We start from the raw sequence: 9,596 nt of genomic DNA, 5'->3' as shown, positions 1-9,596 counted from the left end.
CAAGGAGGATTCATTGTTCCAGCTACAGAGAGAACTGTCACCAGGCAGCCTTCCGCTGTCAGCCCTTTCAGGAAATTCCTCACCCAAAGTCACACATCAATGTCAGACGGAGGCTGAGGGTGGTTAAAGGCCGAGTCAATTTGGTCAGAGCAGGACAAGCCTGATAGGCCCTTTAGGCTCCAGAGCCCCATGTCAGAGAGAGGCTTTCCCTCTACCCATCCTGCTTCCACCCACTCCCTTCCACAGGTGGTGATCCAAAGTTTGCTCTCTAATAAACACGTCACATGTCAGCTTTGTCTCAGAGAGAAAATCCCAGGGCAGCCCTCCCACCACAAGCGCACGGCCTGTGTTTTTACCGTATCCCTGGATTCCACCTATTTCCCTAACTTAATTTTACATAAGACCTACACATCCCTCTGTATTAGGCAACCAGATTTAGGGATCTTCTGTGATAAAAGGAAGACTACAGGGGAGTTGGGGAAGGCGAAGAAAGAAGCCAAATGTCCTATATTATAAAGGGCTGGGAGGGAAGGACAAATTCTGCACAGGCTGGGAGTTGGGGGAAGTTTCCGAGGGTTGATAGGTAGGAGTATCTAGGCAAGGAAGGATTGTATTGGTGATAAAACAGATTTTGAGAAGAGTCACTAAAATTATGAATGGTATCCCCACTGGTGTTTTTCAGGAGACACAAGTAAATATTAGAATTGCTTTTTAATTACTCTGAGTGCTGGATCGTGGATTTAATATGTGACTCCACACAGAATTGGAGGCCCAGACTTTTATTAGGTGCATTGGTCAGGTTAATTAACAGTAGCTGCCTTAACAAACAACCCCAAATCACAGTGGTTTAACATAATAAAGGTTTCTTCCTCACTCCCATCATAGTTAATTGAGGGTTGGATGGCTCCTTTTGGCAACTATTTTATACATTGTCACCCAAGCCCTGGGTCCCTCTGCCATCCAGAGAGCTTCCCATTTACTCCTACCTCAAAAAAAAAAAAAAAAAAAAAAAAAAAAAAAATCCTTGATCTAATTTTCTTAACCTTGCTTTTAGCCCTGGGAGGTTGTTCCTCTCTCCTCTTGAGAGCCTCTGGCTTCCAGCTGAGTTTGGTCAATGGGTTTCCAGGCAGGAGATTAAGAGAGGGGGAAAGCATAGGAGGTTTATTTTCTCCAGCTTCCTCCCCAGCGGGTCACCTTGAGAATGCTGAGTCACCTGACCGAAGGTCACAGCTCTGGCTACGTAATTCTCTCTGCACCCCTCACCATCCCCAAGCTCTTTAACTGTGTTTGCCCTGGGCCCTTCAGGCCTCAGATGAGTAACAGCCCTATTGTCCTTTATGGCAGGGCACTGCAATATCCGTTGTGGTTTTCCCAAACTCCACCCTCCCCTTACCAATAGCCCCTTAAATTAAATTTCCTTGGATGATGCTAACTTGAATGTATCTTCTGTTTCACACAACCAGGGCTAACTCCTCAGGAAGGAGAGCTGGGAGGCAGAGTGTCATGTGTGCCCAGGGAAGAGGGTCAAGACCCAGTATTTGGAGTACTGGCATTTTCTGTCCCCTTCTTCCAGTGATGTTTGCTATTGTTTTTGCTTGGTTTGAGAAAGCAAATGCTGTTTACATATCCTGATGGATTTCTCAGTCTTTTCCTTATATTTTACACTGCAATTATACATGAAAATTTTATCGTGCTTTATTTATTTTCATTCAGTTCAAAATATAATTTTATTTTCCTTGAGACTTCCTCTTTGACCCATGGATTATTTAGAACTGCCTGGTTTCATTTCCACATTTGGAGGCTTTCCCATTACTGTTCTGTTACAGATTTCAATTTTGATTCCATGTGGTCGGAGGATACCCTCTGCATGATGTCAATCCTTTTAAATTTCCTGAGGTTTCTTTCGTGTTCCTGGATGGTCTGTCTCGGTGACTTGTCCCCTGGCTACTTGAAAAGCATGTGGATTCTGCTGTCATTGGGCAGTGTTCTAAAAGCTGACTAGACCCTGCTGACTGATGGTGCCACATTCTTCTGTATCCTGGCTGATTTTCTAATTGTTCTATCAGTCATTAAAGAGAGAAATGCTGAACTCTCCAGCTGTAATTGTAGATTTGTCTGTTTCTCCTTTTAGCATTATCAAGTTTTGTTTTACGTGTTTTGCGGCTCTGTTGTTAGGTATATACACATTTAGGATCCCGATGTCTTCCTGGTGGACCAACTCTTCCATCATTATACAAGTTCTCTCTCTCTCCCTGGTAATGTTCTTTGCTCTGAAACCTCCTTGATCTGATGTCAGTGTAGCCACTCCTACTCTGCTTTCTTTTGATTTACTGATAAATTATTTTTTCATCCTTTACTTTCATCCTTTACTTTTCCTGCCTGTAGTGTTACACTCCAAGTAACTTCTTATGGATGGCATGTAGTTGTGTCATGTTTGGTTTTTTTTCCCCCACTATCAATCTGTATATTTTAATTAATGAATTTAGACCATGAAATCCAATGTATTTATTCATATGTTAGGGCTTAAATCTGTCATTTTATTTTCTGTTTTCTATTTGTTCCTTCTGTTTTTCATTTGTTTCCTTTTTCTTGCCTTCATCTGGGTTATCTGAACATTTTTGTACACAATTCCTTCTTTCATCTTTTCTTCTCTGTTTAGGGAATTCCTTCTAACCATTCCTATAAGGAAGGTCTGCTGGGACACAAGGTCTCTGAGTTTTCCTTCTTCTTAGACTGTCTTGATTACACCTTTACCCCTGAGGGATATTTTCACTAGTTATGTATTTCTGGGTTGACAGATCTTTTCTTTTGGCATTTAAAAAATATCATGTTATTTCTTTCTGGCCTCTCTGCTTTCTGATAAGAAATCTTCTGTCATCCAAACTGCTTTAACCCTCTGGACATAGTCTGGTTTCTTTTCCTGGCTATGATCAAAACTGTTTCTTCGTCTTCAGAAGTTTTCAGAAGACAATGATGTGTCTTCACATGGATTTCTTGGGATTATTTTACTTGGGATTTGCTCAGCCTCTTGAATCTAAGGTTTATGTCTTTTGCCAAATTTGGGGAATTTCTGGCCATTATTTTTTCCAAATACGTTTTCAGCTCCACTCTTTCTCCTGGCCTTCTGTGACTAAAATGATCTTTTTCATAATCTCTGGGACTCTGTACATTTTTTTAAGGTCTATTTTCACTTTGTGGTTCAGACTGAATAATTTCTGTTGTTCTGTCTTCGAGTTCACAGAATCTTTACCCTGTTCCTTCCATTCTGCTGTCTGGAGGGTTTTTGTTTTAAATTTAAATATTATATATTTCAGTTCCAATATTTCAAATTGATTCTCCTTTATAAATTCTTTCTGAAAGAAAGAAACATTCTTTCTGAATGTTTCTGAAACATTCTCTTTCTTTCTTTCTGAAACATTCTCTTTCTTTTCTGTTTTTTTTTTTTTTCATTTGCTTCAAGGATGTTCATAATTCCTCACTGAAGCATTTTCATGTTAACTGCTTTAAAGCCCTTGTCAGATGTTTTCAACATCTAGATGATTCATCATCTAGATGTAGACATCTGTCAATTGTCTTTTCTCATTCACATTGAGATTTTCCTACTTCTTGGTATGATGGGTGATTTTCACTTGTATCTTGAACAGTCATCTACTATATTATGAGACTCTGGTTCTTCTTTAAGTCTTCTTTTTCAGCAGTCCTCCTCTGACTCTGTGCCACCTCATTACTGCCAGGTGATGATGAATGTCTAGTTCCCCACTCAACCTCCATTTGGCAGGGAGGGGTGTCTCATTACTGCTGAAGGGTAGGACCCCAGGCTCCCCATTAGGCCTCCACTGACACCATCTTGGCTGGTCAGGGAGGGGTACCTCATCTCATTATTGTTTCCCCTTTGGTGAATGTGGACATCTAGGCTGTCTGTTGGGCCTTTGCTGATGGGCTGGGGGTAGGGATCACAGATTTTTCTCATGGTGTTTGGGTGGTCTGTCTTGCTACACTGCCCTTTTCCTGGCCCTTGGAGAGAAAAGACTTTTGTTAGGGATTTGTTATTTGTCTGAACCTCTGCCCAGCAGGATACCCAAGAAGAGATAGAGGAGCCGACTGTGTTCAGGCTTAATGTACCCCCTAGGAGTCAAGTCAAGTACATTGGTAAACAAGACCCTGAAAGGGACACAAATCAATCAGAGATGACTTTATGTAGTGACTCTTTCTACATGGTTAGGTGTAGTATAAAGCACTCAGGGAGGGAGGGAGGGAGGGAGGAAGGAAGGAAAGAAAGAAGGTAGGTCAGAAAATCCATTCCCAAGCTTGAATCTTGCTGATTCTCTGTGGCCTCCAGCAGCTCAGCTGGTTCTTCAGGGCTGGTGCTGACGAAAGCGGCAACATTTCACATCCTTAAACGGCCTTAGGCATGGGAGGCTATCACCCATCAGGCAGGGTTTCAAGTCAAACTGGAAGACTTCATGGCCTCAGACTGCTGCCCCTAGTTGTCTTCTGAGGCCTGAAAAACTTGTCCTTCCTTCCCTCCAATTCCCCCCACACTCACTGGCATAGAAGTACGTACCTGCATTTAGCAACTGTTTACTGAGCTCCTACTCTATATTAGGTAACAAGCTAAGCATGGCATTGAGAGAGATCACCAAACCAAACCTGATCCTATCTTCCTCTAATGAGAAAGAGATTCTTCTGCTGCAACCTTACTGCTTTAACTTAGAGAGGGTAAATTATAACACACATGCTACCAACTCCTCACCCACAGTGATCATGACTAATTAATCATGTCATGATACATCAGCAAGCCTGGATTTAGCTTCAGTTTTCTTCTCAACCAATCAATGACAGCTGGCCCAGAAGATGAGCATATTTGCCACCTTCAGATGAAGTCTTTGTTCTCTACTCCAGTTCTGTTCTCATTTCGATCTTTTCCATGGTTCATGGAGAATAAAAGGCATCCATATTTCTGAGATTTGACGCTTATTATCTAGAAATGCTCTGACTGGTGGAAGACTTGGCAAGCAGTTGATAATGCTTGGCGTGAATCCCTCTTATAAACGGATACAGAACATCTGTAATGCAGTGTTACTCCTTCTTCCTTCAAGATATTATCATGAAGTAAACTACAAACTTAAGAATAAAGTTAACATTCAATGAACTTTTTTTTTAAAGTGTAACTGTAGGGTACCTGGGTGGCTCAGATGGTTAAGCATCTGCCTTCAGCTCAGCTCATGATACCTGGGTCCTAGGATCAAGTCTTACATTGGGGCTCCCTGCTCTGTGGGGAACCTGTTTCTCCCTCTCTTTCTCTTTGCCACTCCCCCTGCTTGTGCTCTCTCTCTTTCTCTCAAATAAATAAATAAAATCTTTTAAAAAATAAAAACGAAAAAATAAAGTCTAACTACAGAGCTGCAGGCTTCCTTGGGAAAGCCTTACTTTTTTCCCATTTCTCAGATCTCATGGACAACTCAGTGAGTGAAAAACAGACAATCACACATCTCACACATAAGCTCTCCCCGTGTCCTGAGCTGGCTTGCTGTGTCTCACAGTTGGGCTATAGAATGTCACCAAAGAAAGTACATCTTTGTGGTCTGCTATATGGAATGAAATTGTAGGAAACACAAATTTGAAGCAAAAATATGAAATGCATTTCTTTAACTTTTTTTAGAAGTACAATTGATTCTCATCATCCGTGGTACTTATGTTCAATAGCATCACAACAAACACTGGACTGGCTAATATGGAGCCACGGCTCCTGGGAAAATACAAAGTTAGGTTCCCCTAAGCCCTGGCTGTGACATTTTCACCAACCAATTAACTCAGAACCTTATTTTATGTGCATTTCTATTTAAAGGCACCGTATTTAACATATATTATTGATTCATTAACATTGAATGCATGGCCAACAGCAGGAAGCTTATCTAACACACATATTTTCTGCATATGGCACGTCACAGCTTCCTTGCCCTTAGGAACACTAGATAATAATTTAGTACTTGTGGGCCATTTTAAATAACAAGATCACCCAAAAACAACACAAAAATGCACTAAAACATGGTACCAAATAGACTGCAAAAAGGACAGTTGTTTGCAGCATGAGAGCTGAAATAAGAACACACAGTCCCTCTGTTCGACCCAAGCTGGAAACGTATGTACCAGACAACTTAAATTTTCTACTGCCTTGGCCATGTATGCAGATTAGTAAAAACGTCTCACAAGTATTGATTTGGGGATTACGAATAAATTTTAGCAAGTAGGCAGATTCACAAATACAGAATCCACAAATAATGAGGATTGACTGTATTATGTTACTGCCATGACTCATTTTACACTGTGTACTGTCTGTCATGATAGGAGGTCAAGAGAATCTCGAAGGACTCTAGCGTATGAAACTGTTTTCAAATATTTGCTGCAAATCTAGAAGAAACGTAGAGTTCTACTAGCTTATCCTGTTGTGGATTTTCGTGTCTCAATAAACCACTGTACTCCCTGCTCCCAGTGTATTTCTAAGTTTATAATGTATTTGTAGCAAATGCCTACTTAGGACTTTTTTTCCTATTTAGGAATTCTTCACGGATTCCTTAAACTTTTCCTTCTTTCTTTCTTTCACTGCCGTTTTAAGCCTTCCTTGTGGCACCCATCACCATTTTCATTTGTTTGCTTACTTGGAATAGTTTTGCTAATTCAAAGTAGTTAAGCAGAGGCCAACCTTCACCCATCAAAGCATCTAAGCCTGTGTGATCTAAGTTTTGCAGCCTCTGTGAGAAGCCTTGTTTCATCTTGCTCCTTTCTCTGTAGGAAGAACCTGGAGCTCACCAGCCAACACAGATGATGTAGCAGTCCCTAGGAGCAGTAGATAGGGACACCTCTGTCCTTGAGCTTCTCAGGCGCCTGTGCCTGGGGAAGGGACCATATGATATTGCATCTGGGGATCACTTCTTAGGATTGGAGCAGATGAGAGACTGGTAGGAAGAGAATCTGAAACTGGATTGGGTACTGCAGAAGTCCTGGCCAATACCCCCATCCCCTTCTTCTGTGGAGAATGTTCAGCGAAGAGAAGTCAGCTCCTAGAAGATGGAGCAATATTATGCCAAGGTATCTTCTAGATTCACTCTTCAAGGAGGATCTCAACTTGGAGGTTTTGTACTAGCTGCAGATCCTGCAGGTGATAGCCAGAATGACTTTCCTATTGAGATGTGGGAATGACCATGCTGTCTCTCACTAGGAATGTGCCAGGTTTGGCTTGCTAGTACTTCAAGATCCACTCCTTGGATGCTAAGGACTGTGGGAATGGAGATTTCATAAAATAGAAACTCAAAAGGGAAAATTAGATTGAAATACTGTGAGTCTGACAGAAAGCTAGGCACATTGTGAGCACTGAATTAGTATCTGTTTAATCCATTGAAAATATCCCCTGGGGAGGGAAGGGAGGAATGAACGAACGCACGAAGGAATGAAGGAAGGAAGGAAGGAAGGCGAGCGAGCCCCAGCCGCTGGCTAGAGATAGAGTCCCACTGTAGGCCAACGGGTGGTGGGGTCGAGACAGTGGTCTCAGCACTTCAAACTACACAGGTGTGCGTGGGCAGATGTTTGGGAAGAAACCCAAGCACGCAGATTCTCTTCCTTGTTTCTTCATCAGCCTCTCCTGCCATCCTCCTCCTTTCACACATCCTGGACTTCACACACAATATCGATACACAACTCCAACATGAAGTATTCGGGCAGAAGAGGGAGCAGGAGCTTTGTGCCAAGTGCCCACTGGAACTGCACCGTGGGGTCGTTTTCTGTTTGAGAAACATTTATACACGCTTTCCCCCCATTTCCCATTTTGAGCTCATCTGGTTAGCAGCCTCTGCTTCCGGCTTTGCGTAATTCCCTCTGCCAGCGGCACAAAGCACTTTTTCCAAAGTCTAATGAACAAATTCGCCGGGCTAGGCTAGTGAGTGTTTTGTTTTTACTTTCTCACTCTATCTTTTGGCAACGTGATGCCATATTTATGGTTTTGAAAATGAAAGGAATCCTAATACATCACAAAAGTCCCTTCACGCATAAGGGTTCTCCAGTAATGGGGCTTAACGAGTATCTGTGAATTAGAGGCTTCGTTCCACATTCTACTTGCGTTGGTCATTTTCCTTTCATCATATCACCAGGCACACAGAATCGGGTGGTACAGGATCACTTTGAGCCCTGTGAGTAGAGGTTTCCTGTGCCATTGACTTGCTCCCGTTACAGCCCACACATGAAATGTCTAAAAGTTACTAGTTGGGAATTATGGCAGAATGAACTTCAGAACATAAACCAAGGAAATGGCAACACATGGGCAGCCCAGCAGCACCAGGTGGGAGTTGACCTGGACAGACCGTACAGGGAGATGGATTTACTGTCCTTGTATGTGGTCTACTCACATTTTCATCGCCTAACAACTGTCTTCAAAAACAGTGATTAATCTGTAAACACCGCCAGAATTATTTTCTAGCTGGTTTGTGGTTTTTGAGAGTATATTTTGTTTTCATGTTTTGTTGTGATTCTTAATTTTGTTTCTGTGTTAAGAGTAGATCTGTACAGGGGCACCCGGGTGGCTCAGTTGGTGAAGTGTCTGCCTTTGGCTCAGGTCATGATCCCAGGGTCCTGGGATTGAGCCCTGCATCTAGCTGATTAGGGAGCCTGCTTCTCCTTCTCCTCCCTGCTTATGCCGTCTACCTCTTTTTCTCTCTCTCAAATAAATAAATAAAATCTTTTTCTAAAAAAAGAGGAGATCTGTACATAAAGTTGCAGTAGTTAAAGCTTTGCCTTTTTGGAAAAACAAAGTAAGAACTAAGCGTGTGCATGGTAACTGGTATTTATGAAAGGAGAAACTTGAGGGAAGATGCTTTAAGGGAGAAGTCAGGGGACAGTTGTCAGGCTGTGAGAATTTTTTTTTTCTTATCAGGTACAGGATTTTGAATTAGGAAATACTTCTCCCAAAATTGGGAGAAGACAAAGGAATAAGTTTACCTTTATATTATATGATCCTCTAAAAAGGAAAGTACATACTATAATACAAAAGAGAAAAAAGCTTTTATGAGTTTTATAAATGGGTTTCTTACAGGATGGCTTGTTCTGTAGCTGTTATCTTATCACTTCAAATAGATATAATTTGAATAAATCTTATATGGGAAAGAATCAACAAAAATGATATTTTAAGGAAAAACAAAAGAAGCCTGAAATCAGGCAGTCTGGAGTTGGTACTGGGGCTCCCAGGTTTACCAGGGATCCAGCCTCATTCTATCTTGATGCTCCACCAAGCTACAGCTTCACCTCATGGTCTAACAGTGGCTGCTCAAGTTCCAGCCATCACGTCCACATCTCAAGCAATGGGAAGGTCAAAGGGTTTTCTCCTTTGGAGTCGTATTCCATCTGACAACCTTCCCACATGTTTCATTCAATACTTTAACACTATAACTTTCTCTCACCTGGCCCCATCTCAGTCAAGAGAGGTTGAGAAATGTGTCTTTCGACTGGGCACGTTGTTGCTCTGAGAGAATTCAGGGCTCAGTTATTAGGGCAAGACAGATGGATGAATATTGGGAAATAGCTCAAAGTCTAAAATTCTCCTCTAGGAG

This window comes from Enhydra lutris, unplaced genomic scaffold (assembly GCF_002288905.1).
Source record: "Enhydra lutris kenyoni isolate GAN:26980312 unplaced genomic scaffold, ASM228890v2 scaffoldscaffold30, whole genome shotgun sequence".
Taxonomy (NCBI): domain Eukaryota; kingdom Metazoa; phylum Chordata; class Mammalia; order Carnivora; family Mustelidae; genus Enhydra; species Enhydra lutris.
This window is presented reverse-complemented; position numbering follows the sequence as displayed.